Source organism: Sturnus vulgaris, chromosome Z, assembly GCF_052056855.1.
Source record: "Sturnus vulgaris isolate bStuVul1 chromosome Z, bStuVul1.hap1, whole genome shotgun sequence".
Taxonomy (NCBI): Eukaryota; Metazoa; Chordata; class Aves; order Passeriformes; family Sturnidae; genus Sturnus; species Sturnus vulgaris.
The window spans coordinates 62,780,745-62,804,191 of NC_142283.1; the positions used below are offsets into that span (position 1 = coordinate 62,780,745).

The 23,447-nt window shown below is 41.1% G+C and overlaps 1 long non-coding RNA gene across 1 annotated transcript in view; it reads left to right on the top strand.

The window, feature by feature from the left end:
• Positions 1-23,447, top strand: part of LOC148219878 (uncharacterized) — a 61,715-nt gene that overhangs the window by 4,186 nt on the left and 34,082 nt on the right. The window contains exon 2 of the long non-coding RNA XR_015799330.1: positions 22,081-22,176. This is a non-coding gene — a long non-coding RNA (uncharacterized LOC148219878). The remainder of the gene's footprint in view (positions 1-22,080; positions 22,177-23,447) is intronic.

Sequence of the window (23,447 nt, forward strand, 5' to 3'; positions counted from 1 at the left end):
ACTCTGGGATAGTCCTATGTTTCCATGCCTTGGGAAATCCATTGGTGTGCTGAAATGCTTTTAAAATTGAGTGGCGTCTAAGAATCACCTTTAACTTTGAATCTCTGTCTGTCTCTTCCCTGGCAAAAACTGTGCCTGACAGCTCTCACTGACACAGGGTTCCAAAGTACAACATAATTAAATGATTGCTTAATATCTCACACTGCCCGACTGAATTTTGCCTTCTCCTACTAGAGTCTTGCATTTCAGATGCTATTCTTTGTGTTGGAACAAGGTCACAGGGAGAAACCTTGCAAAGCAGCACAGCATTTGCTGGTATATTCACAACTGCATTTGACCATCATATCCTCCTATTTTATGGGCATTAGAAGGAAAAACGTTTTATCTGTGGTTTTGGAGAAAGGAGGCAAAGTCTTTTCCATCCTCTTTTCTCCAGTTTTACTTTCTGCCTTTAGACTGAAGGAGGCTTCTCTTCTGAAAGAGCCCAAGTCTCTTTGACTTAAGATGAGATTTTCCTGGGATACACACTAGACTTAAATCAAAATGCTGTGATAACAATTGTTTGTTGTACAAGTCTAACTGCTTCTCCGGGCTGAAGGTATTCCTGGCTGAGGTACTGTTGAAGTCTGTTTCTACTCCATAGATATAATCTTGTTCCTGCTACAAAATGGTGAGTCTAATGTGCACTTTAAATTACAATTAAATAATATCCCCAAGTTGTCAGGCATTCCCCAGACTATCACACCTCTCTTTTAACATATGGACTGACTGACACAATTGGATCAAATGCTTTTCCAGACTTTTTGCTATATCCACTAGGCAACATTTCTCGTTTAATATTCCTGTAGTGAGTCTGTATCTCCAATGATAATTTTGATTCTCATCTGATGTAAATTATCATAGTTCCAGTAGACTTCAATGGATTTGATGATTTATGCCATCTGAGGTTCTGCATCTGAAAATTCTGGAACAAAAAGCAGCTGCTACTTTTAACTAATTTTAAAAATTATAAGTAATTGTCTGAGTCTAGCTACCTTAATACGTGTTACTCAACTGCCAGCACACCCCTACATACAGGAGATTGAAAGTCCTTTGCCTTGTATTGGAGTAAGTGGGATTATGTCCATTATTTTGACAAAAATGAAAGTTGAACAGAGACTGCCATAGTCTTTGACAGCAACTTTTTCAGGAAGACACAAAAGCCCACATTCTATCAGCAAAGCATGTGAGTTTGGCTCTGCTAGAAGCTAAACTTACCTTTATATTGACCATTAATATTACATATATGCAATTTTTAGACAGCTGATCTTTTCACTTTAGTGTGTTTTAGTTTTGGTTTCTATGTTCATCTTCATGCCATATGAACATTACTCAAAGTTTAGTATCAGTTTGAACTTGTAAAGAATATGAGATCACATGGATATAAACTATTTCCATCAAGACTAAGACTGATAAGAGTTTGTAGTGTTTTATAGAAAACATGATGTTGAGGGTTGGGTTTCTTTCCTTTTCTTCCTTTTTTACTTGTGGAATTTTTCCCATTGAGTTGCTAAGAAGCACTGATTGTTGGGTTACTTGAGACAGAGAGGTGGCCAGGTCTCAGGAGAGCAAGGCATCTGGTAGCACCTCTCTGGTGCTTTTTTTTTTTTTTTTGTTGGTTTTTTTGGTTGGTTTTGTTTGTTTGTTTGTTTTGTTTTGGGTTTGTTTGTTTGTTTGTTTGTTTGTTAGGAGTTTCTCTTAGAGTTACCACGAGAGGAGAGGCAGGTAAAAAGACGGGGTTGGGGAGTTGTGCATTCTCGCTCGCTCTTGGCTTCGGAAGAGGAGGGTCGCTGCTATTACCGCCATAACTCAGCCAAGAGCTGCCTCTTCTTCTGCTGCTGGACCCCACAACCCGCCCTGCCAGTATGCCCAGCCATTTCAGCTCGCTGCTTCTGAGCGTCCTGCTGGAGCATCAGGACCAACACTGCCCTGGGATTTATGAACCAAAGCCTCTCTCATCCCTTCCCGCCTGGGCACTGGGACCGACACTGCCCCAGGGTTAATAAACCAAGGCCTCTCCGATCCCTTCCTGCCTGGGCACTGGGACCGACACTGCCCCAGGGTTAATGAACCAAGGCCTCTCCCATCCCTTCCTGCCTGGGCACTGGGACCGACACTGCCCCAGGGTTAATGAACCAAGGCCTCTCCCATCCCTTCCTGCCTGGGCACTGGGACCGACACTGCCCCAGGGTTAATGAACCAAGGCCTCTCCCATCCCTTCCCGCCTGGGCCCAGCCGCCATCACCGTGTGCTGCCCGAGCCCAGCGCACAGCGCTCCCTGCTGGCCGTGCTCGGAAGTGCAGCAAGGGAAATGCCCGCGGCACAGAGGGGTCGCTGGGGCCCTGTTCTGGTTAGTGTTAATGCTGGAGTTTTTGTTGTTCTTTGTTTGCCTTGTTATACATACTAGTAAAAAGCTGTTATTCCTACCCTCGTATGAGAGCCCCTTAATTTCAAAATCATAATACCTCAGAGGAAGGGGGTTTTACACTTCCCATTCCAAGGGAGGCCTCTGCTTTCCCTAACCGACATCTGTCTTTCAAACCAAGACACATGGCCTGGGATCTATGCAGAGGAATAGAACTCTGATTTATTCAGCTTAAGGAATGCCATCCAGAGGGACCTGGACAAGCTTGGAAAGTGAGCCCATGTGAATATCATGGGGTCCAACAAGGCCAAGTGCAAGTGCTGCACCTGGGTTGGTGCAATTTGCAGTATCAACACAAGCTAGGGGATAACGGGATTGAGAGCAGCCCTGCTGGCAAGAACTCAGGGGGTGTCATGGATGAGAGGCTGGACAAGACCCAACCATGGGCCTCACAGCCCAGAGAGTCAAACATGTGCTGGGCTGCATCCAGAGCAGTGTGGGCAGCAGGGCAGGGAGGGGATTCTGCCCCTCTGCTCTGCTGAGACCCCACCTGCAGGGCTGCATCCAGCTCTGGATGCATCAAATTCTTCTGGACAAAATATCTAGCACACAACTGGACAAACACATCCTGCAACAGGTGAACAGCTGGCTCATGAGTTGAGCACAAAGGGTTACAGCCACTGGAGTGACATCAGACTGGGGACCTGTCACTACTGGGGTTCCCCAGGGCTCCATCTTCGGCCCTGAGCTCTTCAATAGCTTCATAATGACTTGGATGCAGAACAGTAAGGGATGATAAGCAAGTTTGCAGATGATACAAAACTGGGAGGAACTCTTGACTTCCTCAAGGGCTGGAAGGCCCTGCAGGGAGGCCTTGACAAATCAGAGGGCTGGGCAATCACCAACCATATGAAGTTCAAGAGTAAGGGAAAGTCCTTAAGTAAGTCCTTAAGTAAGGATCCAGTCTGCACCTGGGATGGGACAGCCCTGGATGTACAGACAGATGGGAATGAGAGGCTGGAGAGCAGTGCCATGGAAAGGACCTGGGGTTCTGGTCCATGGCAAGCTGAACTTGAGCCAGCAGTGCCCTGGCAGCCAGGAGGGCCAAGCGTGTCCTGGGGGCATCAGGGACAGCATCAGCAGCCAGGCAAGGGACGGGATTGTCCTGCTGTGCTCTGCTCTGGGACAGCCTCACCTCCAGTGCTGGGGGCAGCTCTGGGTGCTGCAGAGTAAGAAGGACAGGACTAGACAGTGTCCAGTGGAGGGCATGAAGACAGTGAAGGGCCTGGAGGGGAAACCGTGTGAGGAGTGGCTGAGGTCACTTGGTCTGTTCAGCCTGGAGGAGACTGTGGGGAGACCCCATTGCAATCACAGCTTCATCATGAGGGGAAGAGTAGAGGCAGGCAGTGATCTCTCATCTCTGGTGAGCAGTGACAGGACAGAGGGAATGGCCTGAATTTGTGTCAGGGGAGGTTTAGGTTGGATATTAAGAAAATGTTTCTCATCCAGAGGGTGGTTGGGCACCAGATCAGGCTCCCCGGACAGTGATCACAGCACCAGACTGCCAGAGTTCTAGAAGCAGCTGGACAATGCTCTCAGGCACATGATTCGACTCTTGGGTTGGTGCTGTGCAGGGCCAGGATGTGAACTCGATGATCTTTGTGAGTCCCTTCCAACTCAGTTTAGCCTGTCATTCTGTGGCCTGTTGGATTGGGTCCAGGGGAGGGCCACAAAAATGATCTGAAGGATGGAGTACCTCTCCTATGAGGAAAGGCTGAGAAAGTTGGCATTGTTCAGCATGGACAAGAAAAGGCTCCAGAAAGACCTTAAAGCACCTTCTAATGCCTAAAGGGGACTATGGGAGTGCCAGAGAGATTATTTTTACAAAGGTAGATAGTGACAGGGCAAGGGGGAATGGGCTTAAGCTAAAATTAGAAAGATTTTGCTGTGGTTTAACCCCAGCCAGCAACCATGCTGCTTTTTCGCTGTTCCACCAGTGAGATCGGGGAGAGGGCAAAAGCTGGAAAACTTGTGGGTTGAGTTTCAGACTATTTAACAGGGAAAGTAAAAGCCACACATGCAAGCAAGCAAATTAAAAAACCAAACAAGGAATGAATTCACCACTTCCCCTGGGCAGGCAAGTGTTCAGCCATCTCCAGGAGAGCAGGGCCCCATCACACACAACAGTGACTTAGGAAGACAAACACCATCATTCCAAATTTCCCCCCTTTCTCTTTCTTTCCCCCACTTTATATACTGACCCTGATGCCACATGGTCTGGAATATCCCTTTAGTCAACTGACCAGGGATCACTTGTCTTGGCTGCTCCCAGGCACCACCAGCGTGGCAGCACAAGAAGCTGAAAAGGCCTTGACTCTGTGTAAACCTTGCTCAGCAATAACAAAAAAGTCTCTATGTTATGAACTCTGTGTTCAGCACAGTTCCAAAACATAGCCTCATACCAGCCAGTGTGAGGAAAATTAACTCTACCCCAGACAAAACTGAACGGGTTTATATTAAATGTTACAAAGAGATTCTTCACACTGAGGGTGGTGAGGCATTGAAACAAGTTGCCTGTTGTGAATTCCTCATTCCTGGAAGCATTCAGGTCTGGATTTGGTGGGACAGAGCAACCTGATCTAGTGGGCTGCACCCCTTCCCATGGCAGGGGGCAGGGTTTGAACCAGATGATCTTTAATGTCCCTTCCAACCCAATCCACTCTCTCATTCTGTGATTCTATTCCATAATGAGACACTGTAAATAAAGTTTGAAGAAAAGGTGTCCTTTTGTTTACCTTTTTTTAAACTGTCCACACAGAACAAACGGCCTTTTTTATATGCCTAGAGTATGTTATGTAGTATTGCATATAAAGAGCTCTTTGTGCCATGAAATATCAAATTTTCTCCCCTTATTTTAAAATGTATATGCAGTTATAGTTTCTTCTTTTAGTAGCAATAAACACCATCTTTACTGTAAATCACATTCAGTTCTGGCTCAGGCATAGTCCATGACTGATATCTCATGGGGCGCTTTTACTGAACAGAAGTTTCTGTCCCTGCTTTAAACTCATCCTTAACAGGTCAGCAAGAAAAGAAAACAATTTTATTCCAGCTTATTCCTCAGAAATCACTTGTCTGATTCTCTTTTTGTCTCACAAAGATTTAACATTCATCTAGGCCTTAAAGTCTAGTCTTTTCCTGTTAAGCATGAGGAGAAGCATTGATAAATGACAGAATGCTGGAATTAAGGAGATTAATTTTTTTCCTGCTACTCAAAGGTCATCTTTTATGTCTATAGGGCTGATCGTTTGGTGTTTGTTCTGCATCATCCTCTTTGTTTAATATACTACCATGTACTTTATTTCTAGCCAGTTCTAAAACCCAAACCCTCTAAAAATGATGGTGGTGGTGGGTGGAGGTCAGAAGAAGCATTTTTGCTTTTTCCTCCATTCTCAAATTTTCTTAGAAATGTGTAAACAAGAATGAGTAGTCGTGACCTACCAATCAAAAGAAACTAGGTGCTTGAAATTACAAATTTGGACAGATATTATGGCAATATGTGTCAAGTTCTGCTGCAGTCATGGGACTTGTTAAGGGGATCCTGGATCAGTTGTTTTGGAGAAGAGATGTAGCTGCATCACCCAGCAGAACCAAATACTTGTTAAAGGAATACATCAGAATACTTCAGAGAGTTTTTGGAGGTACAAACAGAAGAATGATGAAAATTACCCAGCTGAGCCAAGGTGAAAAAAATACCATGAAGTGCTCTATTTTGGTGCTAAACTTAGGTAAGGATGTCCACAAACTTCTCCTGTCCTTTCCTTTCTTGCCCTCCCCATATCCTTACTGTCACTGCTATTTGATCAATCTCCACACATTTGGGTGACTCTGTCTTATTATGGAGGGACAAGGTCCTCTGCCCTTCCTGAATTGCAGCTGTTTTCCTGCTCTGCCATCTTGTTCCCACGTGGTGGCCAAGTGGGAAGAGCAATCACCAAGGGTGAGAGAAAGTGCAAGAAAAATAAATGTATTGAGATCATCGTTTCAGTGCTCCTGCAGGAAGTCTGAAGTGCGGTTGAGCTAGTCTGGTACTGTTCTTCTGCCTTTTGGCACTGTTTTGTGTGTACTCAGAGGAAATAATCAGCAGTATAGTAACTTTTTAGAGTACACAGGTAATTTGTGAATATAATAAATATTTTGTTTACGCAGCTCATGTGTTTGAATACCGTTTTACCTGATTATGAGAAATTACTCTATTTTACATATGCTCTAAAATGTGCTGCTTTTTACAATGCTACTATGGATAGAAAAATAAAGAATGTTGTATGTTGAACACAAATACAGCAACGCTTTGTTTTATTTTACATGATGACAAACTGATTTGAATTTATTTGCAGCTAACCAAAGCACCATATCCAAAACCTTATATTAAATATGGATTTTCAGTTTTGCATTTGCTAGAACAAGTAGACCACGTCTAATGTCACAGATGAGTTTGGATGATAAAATATAGAATGAGGTGTAGTACATGAAACTCCTCCTCAAGTTCAGGCCAAGAATACCCCAGCCACAGAGTAATAAGTTGGTTCCAGAACCCACACAGCAAGGATAACAACCTTTGTAGCTGCTGAAAATGTACCTGGGCTCTAGGGGAATCTTCAGAGATGGGGATGGGAGTCAGCCTCTCCAAAAAGCTGGTTTTGCAGACTGTTGTCCTGTTTTTTATGTCATTAATTGCTTCTTGTTTTTTATATAATCAATTGCTTCTTGTGTTGCTAGTCTCATCAACAGTCTTTTGAAAAGTTAACCCAAAACATTTCCCTAAGATGAACTGAGAGAATTTCCCTTTCAGCTGTGAGAGAGACTATTCTTGTTCAAGGCTTCATTCAGGCCAGTAATGGAAATAAAAACTCAGAAAAAGTTCCAGGCCAAGACCGGGCTGCCAGTGAGGGTCTTTGGTTAGCTGCAGCCTACATGGAAAGGATAGATTCCATGCCCATTTTACTACCTTTCTTCTCCTTTTCAGATTACTTTCATGTCATTTGTTTCTTTATATCATCTGATTTACTAGATCTTGTTATTCTACTTGAAAAACAATTTTCTGTATGAAAACTATTTTCCTCTTGGTAAATTTTTATGCCTATATAGAAATAACACATGGTATACTGCATTGTAGTTGCACAGTACGTCTACCTATATAAAATCAAACCCAGCACAGGCAAGTGCTGACAACCTCCTCTAAGTGAAATGCATCCATCAGATGTACCAGCTCTGGTATACAGTGGAACTTTGGAACTTCATACACAATGAGATCATCCATGGCTTCCTTTATATATGGGTGTGAATACATTGATCACTTTTAAACTTTAACCTCTGTAGAAATCTTGCTAATGCAACTGAGCTTTTTGCTCCCATTCATCTTGTGGAAATTAACTCCAACTGTGAACACCCTTTTGTGTGGAAGCCATTTCCCTCGATGAGTTTTCTAATATCTCTTTGATATTCTCTTGATTTCACAGTGAATCTTCTCCTTCTTGTACTCTGAAATAATAAATAAAATCTGTAAGTTTCTTCTTTATGTTTTCTAAACTGTACACAAATTTATATAATCTCTCAGGTCTGTTCCCCTCCGAATGTTTTCGGGTTTGTTTTTGGTTTTTGGTTTTTGGGGGCGTTTTTTTGTTTGTTTGGGTTTTTTTAAGTAGCTATTGGGTTTTTAATTTTTTTCCTTTCTTAATCTTAAACGAGGGCATTTCTTGACAGACAAAAAGCATTAAATCCCTCCACATAATATCTGATAAGTAGGTACTGGTAGCCCTTATCTAGATGGCTTTTTTCTAAAGATCCATCTGACTTCAAGCAGACAGAATTAAATGCTACAGAAACCAATCTGACCTGTATACCTTTCTAAAAACAATTTTAAAGTCATTTTAGTCTTCCTTGCTAACTTTAGAAATGCATATATATGCATGTGGATCAGTATAATAACTTATTTTGAGATAATAATACATTTTGAAAAGGTAACAGTATTTCACTTGAATTTAAATGTCTTGTTTAAAATAAGCCGTTATGATATGGAGCCAAATCAGTTGGCTTAACAACAAAGGGCAGTATGCTGATGAATTATGTATGTTATCTTCATTTTCTGCCTGCTGATAATTGACAGGTATCAGGGCACCTTCTACTTACTTCCTGTAATTATATGCCATATATCAAACACCAACTTGTGTGTAATGGTCCTCCCCACACACACATGCACACAAAATGGTTTTATGTTTTATTTAAAGCTTACAGCATTTTATAACTTTCTGTTCCACTCACTCTGTTTTGCAAGCTGCTTTGTCACTCAGCCCGTGTCAACAATGTTAAATTAATAAGATATCTTCAGTGTTAGTTTGGCAGTCACTCATTCAAGCAATGGCTCCATCCTTTTGTTTGTTTTGTTTTTTTTATATAAATTGGTTTGGCTAAGCCAATACTGAAGAAAATTTACGTGCTATTTGGACATGTGTAGTAAAGCAGGTTTCTCAGTCTTTCACATAAAGTTTGTTTCTTTACTAACAGATATATTTTCATCATTATACAGCAACTTTATGTAGTTTTAGTTTAAAAAAACTAGTGTCTTAACAGAGATGATTAAATGGCTAGTTCCTTTTTGGTGGTCTGCACTTAATTCAGACTAACTCCACCATAACAAGGGTACATGAATTGAGCAGCTCTACAACTAGGCTCATTAGATGCAATGCTTACTGATTAAATGTAGCCACTAGTGGGTATCTTAGGACATGATTCAGAATTGCTTTTTTTTCCTTCTGTGTTTTGTTTCTTGGAAGGAAATTAATTTTGGTGAGAATTATTTTAACAAACCTGTGATAACGAAGTAAATCTTCAGTTAAAATGAAGTCTTAGTTACCTTGAAGGGCTTTTTACTTACATGGTCCAAATTAATATTTTAATCTAAAAACTTACATGCAGTAAATATATGCCTGGTATATATAAAAAAGCACCACTAGTATATATATATATATATAAAAGCACCACTAGTATATATTGTAGAAGAGTTCTTTGCTATCATCCTATTGCATCCTTGACTATATTCACTACAAGAGAAAATCGGCCTCAAATAAAGTCCCAGAAATTATAGAAATTAACTGTGCAGAAAGAAAATTAGATTATATCTCTTTTGTTCCTATTAATTTCAATTTGATTTGTCAGCTTCTTTAGAAACTTAAGTTTATATTCTTTTCCTGTATCATTAATTAAGTTGGTTCAAGGCTCATGCCTTAGTGAAAGAAGTGATCTGATAAACTGGTTCTCACTGAAATAGAATAAAATGTTAAATATCGTTATAAAGCCTCTTTCATCAAAAAACACTTCAACTCTCAACATGGGTAGAAGGTAATAGCCTGTGAGCAGCCAGAGATGGCAAAGGAATGGAATGTACTAACACTAGCAAGTAACATCCCTGCTCTTTACTGAGCTGAAAAAGAAAATTTCATAAGAGAAAAAAATCCTCAACAAAATTTTTTCTCTAGAGCAAGTTTTTGGCAGAAATATCTGGACGTAGCACTTCTCTGCCTTGAGTGTGCTCAAGTCTGACTGCAGATAAACAAGGTAAAAAGCAGACTGCAGCAGTCTTTGAAAAATGAATTTATGTCTATTCAGTAACAATTGTTCATATAAGCATTTGACAAAGACTGAGCATTTAACTAAGTAACTACAAAATCCATGGGACATGCAGAAGGCTGTGTTGAGGACTTATAGCTTATTGTATAGTAAAAAAATATTGCCTCAACGTTTTTTGAACATCCCTGTAGACGGAAAGATATTCTGTTGAAACCCTGATTTAAATAGAAATCAGCATGCTCCCTCTCTTATTTTTATTTTGTATTACCACCAGTGCACCTAAACTTCTGAAGAAGGTTTTGTTTTCTAGCTGCTGCTTATCCAGTTTAGGTTGAAGGAGTGCTGATGTCTCCAAAAGGCTGTCAGGTTCAGTGGCAGAGGCTTTCCAGATGATCTCAGATGTATCTGCACCACAGGAGTGTCTCGGGAAAGCAAGCAGACTGCAGGGTTGTGCTCCAGAGGCAGAGTGTTCCAGGGATGTACAGTAGCCTCTTTGCAGAAGGAAAATGGCTAATCAAGGACATTTTCACAAATTGGCTTATTCTGCCTGCCAAAATGAAAGTTGGGAAAGGGTTGGATTACTTTTAACAAAAATAAAATGTGAATATCTTCCATTCTGTGCCCTTGTAAAGAATAATCAAACAAACTTTCAAAAAAACCAACTCTGTGATCCTGTCTCATCTTTAAGTGGTCTCCTCACCTATCAATCTCCTTAGCATATCCTAACTTGTTTAGGGCTAAAAAATATACCACTTTCTTCACAAGAGTGGTATGTATTTAGCAAGTAAACTTGTGAAGTTAACAGGACTACTCCTTCAGTTAAAGTTGGGACCTTGGCAAAGACCTTTTTTAATCTGTGAACATTCCCATTATAATTGCTTACATAAAGTCGTATTATGGTAGAACAGCAGTTATTATGTTGTCTAGTGTTATCTAATCTTTAGTGGGCAGCATTACTTCTTGTTGGGACACTCACAGACTCTTGCTCCACAGCTTTCATAGATCCAGAAGTGTTGGAAAATATTTCTAAAATAATTGAGACCTTTGACCAAACACCACAAGTTACTTTCAAGTAAACCATAGCACTAAGTGGCATGTCCAGTCATTTCTTAAACACTGCTGGGTGTGGCAACCACCACTTCCCTGGGCAGCTCATGCCAGTACTTGACAACCCCTTCCATGAAGAAATTTTTCCTGATATCCAACCTAAATGTCCCCTGGAGCAGCTTGAAACTCTGTGCCCTTGTCCTGTCACTGGTTACCTGGGAGAAGAGCCCAGCCTCACCTGGCCACACTCTCCGTTCAGGCAGTTGTGGAGAGTGATAATGTCACCCTGATCCTCCTTTTCTCTGGGATAAACACCCCCAGCTCCCTCAGCTGCTCCTCACAGCACTGGTGCTCCAGACCCTGCCCCAGCTCCGTTCCCTTCTCTGCACTCACTCCAGCCCCTCAGGGTCTTTCTTGCAGGGAGGGCCCAGAACTGGACACAGCACTCGAGGTGTGGCCTCAGCAGTGCCCAGCACAGGGGGACAATCCCTGCCCTGCTCCTGCTGGCCACACTATTGCTGATCCAGCCCAGGATGCCATTGGCCTTCTTGGCCACCTGGGCACACCCTGGCTCATGGTCAGTCACTGTCACCAGCACCCCCAGCTCCTTTTCCACTGGGCAGCTTTCCTGCCACTCTGTCCCAGCATCAAAATGTGTTGAAAAGTGACAGCACTACACACCTTCTTCTCACAGGTCATCATGGGTATGGATAGGTGAATTCCCAAACACCTAGTAGAGGAAGGTGCTGTGCCTAAACTAAGCTTTCCCACACAGATGAGCTGCAGCTGAACAGAATGAGTGCTTGCTCCACAGCCCCACGCATGGAGAGTTCCCATGCTGACCTCTCAGCTGCAAGGAGTTTCTGATAAAGCTTACACCTACATGATTTTGTGACTAGGCCTTCAAAGGGTGAATTGAAAACACATTGCTCTATACTTACCCCTAGAGAATAAACACATAATTTCTGCTTATTTTGGCGCTTAAGTCTACCAACAAAAAAGTCCTACTGTGGCAAAATAGGCTGTCATTCTCATAGCAGGCTGACTTGATTAATATAGTTGCAAAGCTTGTTTTGCAATTCAAACCTTGTCAAACCAAATCCAAAATGATTTTCCTGGATAAATCCAATTAAAATATAAATACCAGATCAGAATGCATCTTCTGTAATTACCAAGCAATTCTGTGAAAAGACTATTAAAGAAGGCTAAATTGCCTCTCTTACCCTACCAGCCCTTCCTGCCCCCCTAGGGGCACCTTTCTAAAGCAGTGCTGTGCTTGACAGGGAGGCAGGGGATCAGCCTGCATGTGCAGAGCTCTCCATTTTGGTCTGGTTTGCAGGCAGCTGTGCACCACTCAGCCCTAGAACTGCTCCAAAGGGAGAAAGGATTCCTGACAAGAGAGTGTCTAATGGAAATGGACACCTCTCCTATCCTCTTTTTTCATTTGAAGTCCTCTCCTAGCTGGATATGCTTCTGTCAGATCAGTTAAGGCATCAGCAAGCTTTTCTCTGTATTTTCACCAAGACAGCAATATTTTAAATTATGATACTTGTTTGTCATATGCTTCTATTTAAATAAAAAAAAATCTATAAAAATTTCCATATTCAAGTGTTAGAAGTTTCCTGTTTCTGTAAAGCTGGCAGACATGTCATCAGCACTACTAATTCTGAGAAATCTGAAGAAAAAATACCTTTTTTTTTAAACTGCTTTTTTTCATTAGCTAGCCACCTTGATGTTTGTAGTATTTGTGTTTTCAGGGTCTGATTTCTGAGTGGCAGCTTAAATGTCTCAAAGAATTCATAACATTCCTACTCAGTTTTGTGCTACTATTTTCTGCAATTAAAATCATGGGGCATCAGGCCAGGATGAGAGTTTCACAAAAACCAGCTGCTGTGAAAAATCCTTCTGAAGCAACAAAGCTGTGTACATGAGTATACAAAGGAGTGAGTACAAGCATTTGTGAGAAAAGGGTTTTTTTCCATCTAAAAATGACAGTTGATTAAACCGAATATTTTCCAGGAAAGGCATAGTTTTGACAACAGTAACAGGAATACAGACAGGCAGAACCTGGGCGAGCTCAATTCTGTGGGATGAGAAGAAAGGGTGTACACCCACACCAGTCAGATTCTTTGGGAACAAAAGGGTTTTTCCTCCACCCTGGACAGTGTCTGACTTTGGAGCCATTCTCTGTCCTTGCTTTTCTGCTGTAGATACTCCACTTTAGAAAAATAATCACAAGTTGTCTGGGCTGGGCTTGCAGGAATGTGCCAGGGCTGAAGCCCCCCTACAGGGCAGCTGATCCAGCTTCGCCTCCTGGAAATACCAGTGCTTCTGCAGCCCTGGTTAGGGCAGGATCATCTGGCTACTCTTTCCTGCTTTTGTTGGAAAGTGCAATTTTACACTTAAATGTGAAATAAACTATCTGGTAAATATAAAAATAAAGGATATTGTGAATGTTTTCATAGACAAAATTCTTGTTTTCAAGCCAGACTCCAACGAGATGAAAAACTGACAGGCTGTTGTCATGACTGAAGGCCTTCTGGAATTCTCAAAGTTGAGATTGGATCCTCACAGCATTTTTAGTGCTGTATTTCACTTTAACCAAACAAAGAGGAAAAGAAAGAAGTTTCCTATCTCCAAAAGGTTTTTACCCATCCCAATAAGCATCTTTTTTTTAGTGATGATGTTTAGACTAGGAATTTATGTATCATTATATTTCAAAGATGTACTTTAAGGATTTACAGTTTACAGCTTCTAGATAAATACAGACTGTACTTGCCCAGAGCTGTTTCTACAGCACATTTTTTCAACACACGATTGCTCCATACTTGCCTCAAGATAATTGGTGGAAAATGTTATAAGAACTGCATTTTTACAAGGTGTTATTAGTATCAAAATAAAAAATCATTGTAGAGATATACACAATCTCTATGCCAATTTTGCATTCTACTGCTTCTATACCAGGCACAAATTTCAGATTTCTGCTTCTTCAGTTGTGTCTCTTACTAATAAAACAATAATCTTCAGACCCAAGAAAGACATGAAAGTGTGGAAAGTGGTGTAAAAAAACCTGTGACTTTCTGTCTTAGGTTGCAATACAGGATGTGACCAAAAGTATGTATTCTATTATCATCTGCTGAAACCAGTTGGGACTGTGATCCTTATCTCTGTGGGAGATATTCCCTGCTAATGGGCCAGCTATTAAAATCAGGTAGGGCAGTCATCCTTACCTTTTCCACAACCCATCCTTCCTCCAGGAAGATATCATCTGTTAATGGGCCATTGAGTCCCACTGCATGACTGATAAAATTACCTCATCCCATTGGGAGATGCTCCGGCCAGGGGAGGAGCCAAGCCTTTCCTACCTAGATAAAAAACTGAGATCTGGAACACCAAGACAGCCTTTGTCCACTGGATCCCAGAGGAAAGAATAGACCCATCTACATCATCACTGGACCTTCAGGGGAAAACTGCACCCTTCTACAGGAGCACTGCTTCAACTGAACCACATCTGTCATCCAGGAGGACTGCAGCCAACATTTATATGGACTGCTACCAACACCCTGACTGACAGGGTGTCAGGTTGTATTCTGACTCTGATTTTGGGGTTTGTTCTCTGTAATACTGTATTTCTATTTTGATTTTCTTAGCAAAGAACTGTTATTCCTATTCCCATGTCTTTGCCCGAGAGCCCCTTAATTTCAAAATTATAATAATTTGGAAGGAGGAGGGTTTACGTTTTCCATTTTAAAAAGAGGCTCCTGCCTTTCTTGGCAGACACCTGTCTTTCAAACCAAGACACTTTCACATGAAAAACAGATAAATAAAAATTTAAAACTACCAGGAAGAAATAATTAAAAGAGTCAAATCAATTACTGTATTTCCTTACTTTTGGACTGCACAGTGTCCCAGTTCTCTGGTGATACAATGGAGGAACCTACTATTATTGATGGACACGTTTCAGGTTTATTGTTATTTTTAATGGTAGAAAGGGTGATGAGGTCAATCTAACAGTTAAAATGATGAAAAAAATACCGCTGTTCTGGCAAGAATAATAATGATGTACTTATCACTGAGACCCTGCAAGTGAAACTGGTCTGCTCTTGCTATTCCAGTCAGACAAAGATGGGACAGAGTCAAGCATTTAGGAACAGAAGCAGAGCAAGTTCAACAACATTTCAGTATTGCTTTTACAACATGGAAAACCCAAAGTGCAGTGTTAGTATTTAGAGTCTGTTCAGGTTTAGCTGGAAGAAAACCCAGCACTAAACAAGGGTACAAGTATAAATAGGCTAAACATAGTTTAGAAGGAAAAGAGACAACCACAACATACCCTGTCCCTGTTCCTGTAGTAGGGTAGGCACTGAGGAGAAACAAGCACGCAGAGAGAGAAAAGCAAGAACAGGAATGCCCAGAGCAGTGTCACTTTGAACAAGCCTTCCAGTGAAGGCAAAGGCAGTCTGGATCCCACAGCCCAGTTGCCTGAGATGGAAACATGTTAGATCATATCATAAACATAGAACATCTACAGGATAGGATAGGAGCTGGCATTTTACTATTTATTTTGTGCAGTGGCATTCAATTCTGATTTTGACCCACAAGTTCTGTTATAATACAAACACCATAGTGATATGATGGGTAGGAGTTTGGCTTGTCTGGGCCCTGCAGGATGTAGCTGGTATTCAAGCCTGGCCTTCTTACCTTTGCTATGGTCCCTACATATGAAAATATGTGCAAACGGGTTGAAGGTAATCATCCTTATGTGATATAAGTATGTTTCTTCTCCTTTTGGTTAGAGGTTTTTAGAACAATGCTTCTCACATTAAAATATGGAATTATATATAGTGTAAAACTAGTGCTGTAAATGAGAAAAGTGGGTTTTTTTAGTAGTTAAAAACAACAACAATAGTCACAGAATTTAAATTCTTCCCAATTTCAGTACTCCCTGCTTTTTCTAAGCAGGAGCATTTATTTAGGATCACGTATGCTTGGTCATAAGGACCATCTTCTAACAATACTGCAAATTAATTAGAAAAGCTAATATACTGTGTTTCAAGTGGAAAAAATTGTTTGCTTATATCTGCATCGCTGATATATGAGACTCAGTCTAAATACTCCTTTAATAAATGTTTAAATGTAGGTGTTCTGGTCTGATCACTTTCATGCACAGAGATTCAGTTTTAGTGCATCATCTTACCAACATTTCAGCAGCAAGTTTTGGCCTAAATCACCAAATAATTTCCATTTGTGAATCATCAACCAGTTTCATCATACTTAATGTATGGAAAATCTTCTTAAAGATAGAGATACAATTTTTTTTTTAGAGAAAATTCTTGATTTGGAGTGGGATATGGTAAGTCCTGAGAAAAGATCCAACAGAAAATAGACAGAATTATTTAACTAAGTTTTGGGTTTTGTCATCTCCTTTTTCTCCTGACAGGAACAAAGAGCAATCGGCATAATTCCCCTTTTCTTCCTTGCTCAACTCTCGATTTGTTGGTAAGGAAATTGGAATTTTAGAAATAAAATAAAATGAAATTAATAAAGAAGAGCCATGAGATGATTGTGTAGAAAACCCTAGTTGAACTGATTCACAAGCTGGTAGTGTGGGAAAAACTTTTAGCATCCTTGCTAGCACCCATTGGCATGAAAAAAATTTCCTATTTAACAGAGAGAGGGTGGCTGGTTTGTGCTACAATCCAAGCTCACTTCACCTTTGGAATACTGAAACAAATGTGCATATCAAGCCATGTAGACTGCTCAATATCTTACCGTGTTAGAATGTCTCAGTGTCTTTTGTCTTTCTAACCTAGAAAAATGCATTTGAAAAGCAGTTATTTGCTTCTTCTTTCAAATTTGAAGATCACTGGCATCCACCAACCTATGCAATCACTAAATTAACAAGTGAGAACGATCTCTTTGCTGCAGATGAGAAACAAGGGCATATGCTATTGCCCCAAATGGAAGTATTTTAATATTACATCTCTCACTGCACCACCTGGTGTTACCCTTCCGTGGTCCTGCTTTGCTAAAACCTCGGTGGGGATTCCATGGACCATCTATCAATTTCTCCTGAAGACCAAAAAGGCAAGCAGTTCATTCTGGAGAAACAGAACACACCTCTCTGCAGTGGCAAACCAGGGGACCGAGTTCACCAGCCTGGCTGGTCAGCCAGGGTGGGAAGGGTGTCAGGCTACATCCCAGCAAACACTGTAATCAACAGGGCACAACAAGATAGGGCATCCTTGTGTATTTTGCAGGGAATTCAAACCCTATTGTTTTACTTTTTAGGCTCCTACAATCTGCATAATAAGCAATTAGACTAAACAGTTTTTTTTTCTTAGTGACATGTTTATCTGCATAAATAAATATCAGGTGCCATACACGTTGCATCACTGATTTCTATTTGCACAGTAATTGCCTAAGCTGATTACAGTGCCTGAATAAGCAGAAAGGAAATGGAAAGAGGATTCCTCACTGGGATTGAGGAGTATACAGTTTTCTTCTTGAGGATTAAAAATTTTTATTACCTGCATAATACATTTTAATCCCTGTGTTTGTCTTAGAATGGATCTTGCTGACCAAAGAGCACAATGCTACATTATTTGATGCAATCATTTTGCTGAGGTACCCACATCACTGGCTATGTGGAAGCCAAGGAGTAGCTGACTACCTCTATGACTGGAAACACCAGCTCCTTCTTTCACCCTCTGCTTTCATTCAATCTGCACAGGGTGAATTCACAGCTTTCACCTCCCAGCACTTCGTAATGGGGAGCACAGAGGAAAAGAAACCACTGTGATTGCAATTTTTCAAGCAGCTTTCAAACAGTTTCAAGAGTTTGGAAGGTGTCCTACATAAAAATCAGATGGTCTTCAGATCACCAGATCACCTCTGTTATGGGGCAAAGAACAGAAGAGTAAGGAAGAGAGATTGGAGCTAGGCAGAATGCTTCAATTATTTCACATCCACTTGGTCATTGCTGAGTTCTGTAATGCTAACAACAGATTACAATGGCAGATGAATGTGTGTAACAATCTCAGAGGAAAACTACTGTGTGACATCTCTAAAAAGACTTCCCACTAATTTTAGCCCCAAAATACGTGCTACTCTAAGCCATCTTGTCCAATCCAAACTTAGTGCCACCAATAATGGCAGCAATGTTCACATCACATGAAAGAGGCCTTAAATGATGATTTAATATTTCCTCTTACAATGTTATCAAAATTATTACAGCAATATTTTACCTCCTTGAGTGCACTGTTTTACATCTCTTTAGAGCTGCATCAATGAAGACATAAAGTTCTAAGTCTCCAAATGCCTCTCAGATACTAAAAAAAAAATCACAAACAGTGAACTTCTTATGTTCCCTTGTCACTAGTTCACTCTCATTCCAGCCAGCATTAATCTCTGTTACTCTTGACACAGCTCTGATAGGGGGCTTAAAGTGTGCCTGCGACTACATTGTGCAAGGACAGATGAAAAGACTGAGGGGAGGAAAAATGGCTCTGTAATGAAAATAAGCCCAGCCTTTGATGCAAGCAGTTAGGATTAGCAGATTCACACACTCACAATCTCACACAGAAGGCAGCTTATGCATCTGGCTCACACTGAGCCTTTTTGCACAAGCAGCATCAAAGCATTCAGAACTCTTCCTGAAGTTTTTCTCAGTTCTCACTTTTTTGTTGTATTCAGCAATGAAACTTAAAGTGGAAATGCGTGGCCCATCAGAGCTATGAGGTTGTCATAGGAACTAGGAGTGACTGGAGCAGGTAGACAGGTGAGGGAGGCTGAAGAGCAGTGGGAGGTAGTGGATCATCTCCAGAAGGAGCAATGAGAAAAACTCCAGCAGGGAAACCGTAGCCAGGGGAATGGGTGGGAAGTAACGACATGGAGATGGAGGCATAACATCAGGAAGGCAGATCTAGAAACCATTTGGTCTCAAATGTGCTCTGACACCCTTGCTAAGATAAGTAGAATGTTCAGGTGGCTGACAATGCCTAGGAACACCCAAGGTTTTCTCACTGTATGCTGCATACAGTCCTAATAAAAGCCTAGGGCTGTTTGTTATTAGCTTGCCTGTGCAAAACATACAAGATGCACACCAACAAATTAATACTGAAATCTAAATTTGTAGAATTTTATGACTTTTCATATTTATCTCTTAATCCAAATATTACTTCTAATTCATGTACTATATGTTCAAATGGAAGTAAGGAAAGTTAAGCAAATTCACTAAAACTTATTGAAAAGTCGTATTCTCAAGTTGTCATCAGAGTGCCATGGTGCCATTTTTGACTTGCTCAGAAAACTAGAAATGTGTTTAAAATGCATTCAAACTTGTTAGATATGGTATTTCTTTTAAAGAACAAAGCCCAGATTGATGTGCTTACATGAAAATACAAAATGTGATCTGTTTTTAATTTTTTAATCATATCCTCTCAAATTTGTTTCAACTGGCATCGTTAGCAATCATTAATAGGCTGTGTGCTCTGTGGTAGCTTATTTTCCTTAAGCAAAAACCAGAACCATCAGGGCCACCTATATCTAGAAGGGTTTTCTACAAAAGCCATTTTGGGGAACGAGGCTGCTCTTCCATTTCATTAGCAGTTCTCCTGCACTCCCCTCTGCTTTTCCTGCTGTGAATATTTTTCCGGATAGTCAGTTTCTCTCTACGCAGTGTGTAGTTTATTATCCCATATTTATCCAGGAATAATGGGCAACAGAGTGTAAAGTTCATAGGGGGCAAAGTGACTTCTCTTTATTAGTTGCAGATGCAAGCAAGGAAACACAGTGTCTTCCATATCAAGCCCCGTACTTTCAGCAGAGCCATTCCCACAAAATCTCCTCCCAGTCTCAGGCAAGAAGGTCAACTGTGAACCAGAAAATATCAAAACAAAGTCTACAGATGAGAGAAATTCAGTTTCCCAATCTAGCCAGCTCAGCACAACTGTCTTTAGGAGGCATATCCACCAGCTCCAACCCCCTCCTTAGCAATCCTGAACAGATCCCATTTTTGGAAGCCACTTTCTGCATATCTCCCCAGGTTAGAGGGCAAATATACTCTCCTTTTCATGAGTTTAGCAGAAAAACTCTCCGATTAGCCACTAGAGCAAGATTAGGTGGCCAGGAACAGCCTGTTTTCTTCTGTATACTGGCTAGCTAAGATACAACTCTGTACAGAGTGAATATCTCATGCACGGTGATAAAACTTCTACCCAGCCACCATCCTGATGGATCCCTCCGCTTCCTGCACCATGCAACCCAAAGCTGTAGTTGCCACCAACGACCAAAGAGGGGAAAACCAGCATCTGACAGCTCATTAAATTATATGGTGAAAAAATATTTTATAGGCAAATAAACTTTAATCAAAGTGTATAATTGCCTCTGATACCTAAACTACACCTCAAAATAATTTAATATATTAAGGTAATGAAACAAGAAAAAAAACCACAGAGATTGTACTGCCCTACCTTTGGGAACCTCTGACACCATAGTCTCTTACCTACAGGAAGGCTTGTCACAGTCCCAGCTGAGCTCCTCTCTGTGAGTAGTCACAGGACTGATGTACTGGGTCTGCCTTTTGGATTGTATTTGCTTTCAAGCCAGCTCAGTTGCACCAACAGAGTGTCTAAGCCTTTATTGTCTTCATGGACCTCAGTAAGGAGCAAGTACATTCTCTGGGAATTATGCAGTCAATAACATGGCTGTTCCTGCTCTCAATTAAATTGTCTGGGACGTGCCTGATGGGTAGAGCATTTATAGCCTTCCCAAACAAATTTTGTAGCAGTTAGCAAGAAAAAACAAACAAACAAACCACAAACAAAATAACAAACCCTAAAGAGAGCTCAGACCTGAACAAAAAATTGTTCAGACCTGAACAAAAAATTTGTGATCCTCAGTATTTCTGGGGAGTACTGCTTCCTCTGTATCTGTGCTCACTCTTCCAAGATGTGGTGGAGAACTTCTTCCCCTTTACTGGATGTTGCCACTCTCCTTTCTCTTTTAAACTTACTCACCTATTAGCTTACTTATTAGTTAGTAACTTTGAGCTGTCATTATCCAGGAAAGACAGCTTCACTGGATATCACTCTAACGGGAGTATCTCCTTTTCTCAGTCTTGCTTTGCTGACATTAAGCGGACAATTCCGATTGCACTGAAAATTATGGGGAGTTTGTAGAGTGGTATGAATGCACACTGCAGGGTTCCCTGGCTCCCCACAGTCCTGGCTCCCTTTGCAGCCTGGGCTAGAGCCGTGTGTGTTGCCTGGCCCAATATACAGCAAAGAAAAACTGCTTGGAGAACAATCATCTGGCAGCCAGCATGTATCCTTTGTATCAACCACCTTTGAGAAACATGAAGCTATGTCTACATAATTAGGGAAACATGGCACATTCAGTCTTATTCTGGTCCCACATCTCATGTTTGCCTATTTTATCTCTTAAATGCAATTATGAGTACACTGGCATATTTGTTTTGTTTTCTCAAACCTGTTTTTCTTGTTATAATACCATGTGATATATCAACTATTCATTGCAATTAAGAAAAAAAAAAAACAACCCAGTAACATTGCAAGTAAGACTGTGCACACATTCCAAGGCTGTGATAACATCAAAAGTCATGAGAGCTTTGCTTTTTGAGAGTATCATCTTGCCAGAATGACTGGGTGTGGATGTCTTTGGGTTAACAATTAGTTTTGCAGGGTTTTTTGGGCACAACTTTTGTTTCCCTTGACTGTGTTTTTAAGATTGGAAGGATGCTTCCTAGTGCTAAATGCTGCATCTAAACGTGCCTAATTACAGCAGAGACAACCAGTGCTTGTGTTGGTAGGAAGAACAGTTATGAGAATTCTCATTTCCAGAATCACCCCAGCACATGCCTTTTGGTGGTCTGATGGCGTTTAAAACTACTTATTTTAGAAACTTTCTTTCCAAGGTTCCTCATTAGGTGACTTCAAGTGATGGTGCTGCCTTTGATTCAAGATCTACTGTTTGTTTTCCAGAACAATTCAGAGCAAGGAAATTTGACCCACTCGTGATGATGACCTCCAAGCTGCAACTCTCATGACTTGTAAGACTGATGGATCTCCTAAATAATTGTATGTTCCTATCTCATTCTAAAATCTCTTGAATACTTGATGGATCATGAGATACATTTCAGTGGTTTTATCTCTGCTGAATGCATTCAGGATAGTACCTCCATAATAATTTCAAGGTCTAGCACTTTTTTGTTTAAACTGATGAGGCCTCTTTTCAAGCAGAACTTCACTGTTTTTGTCTCCTTTCCTTCTTAGCTTTCCTATGCCAGGTATTTTTGTCTTCTTTTCCTGCTGGCTATTGCATGCCAACTAACTTATTGCTATGGCACAGAATATACCCCATGTGTCAGAAGCATTTTTTAACAGAGTCTAACTGAATGCTGAATGAAGCCATGCTTTATGTAGAGGAGTTTTAATTATTCTTCGGTCTGTGGAAGTGGAAAGTAAGGCCAGGTTTAGGAGGACTGGGTTGTCAGGAAGATAGCTGCAGGGAATCAGAATATATCATTACCTAAGGGAGTGGTATCCTCAGTCTTCATCTGCTTTAATTCTCTCACCAGACACATCAAATGACAGTGCTGTAGGGCTTAAAAAAATTGGGCGAAGCTGGGGCAGCGGATGGCTTATAATGACAGCCTGTCTAAATATCTGAGTGACAGACAAGTGGAGAGAAAGAAGTTTGAGGTACAGGCTAGCTAAGGTGGAGTGATAATGTGTTTGGATTTAATCTGCTTTCTTTCTCTATCTAGGTTTGACAACTGGCTAAGCTGGCTAGCCCTACATGAGCTTTACAATGCTGTCTATTAAATTATTTGCAAAGAAAATTGAAATTTCACAATCGTCACATTTGTCCAGAACTAATTGCTACTTCATTGAACACAAGAACTAAGGAGTTGAATGACTCTTGCTTTATTGGCAGAAGTGAGAGGCAGTGGCAGCCTGATTTCTTTCCAGACCTCCTGAAAAGGACTCAAGTTAGAAGTCCACTGCACGTGGAATTAGTGTAAAGAAGAAGCTCTCCAGGAGAGAATGTAGCTTCAGTTCTGCCAGTGTCTTTTTCCCATGAAAAAAACATGTTTTTCCATTTCTGTTCACTGCTCACACATGGAAATCCATTTCCTACTCCCTAGGCAAATCTGCCTTGCGCTTCTCTAGCTCATTTAGCTCCTGTGGTACATACACATATACTTGGCACAATAGCCACTGGAAACCTGGGAAACCCCTGCTGGTCCCACCATGAGCTTGCCTGGGAGGATGGCAGGCGCTGGGAGCCCTGCACATCCCATGAATTCTCATGGGAGATGAGGTGTCCCACCAGCCCAGGACTTCTC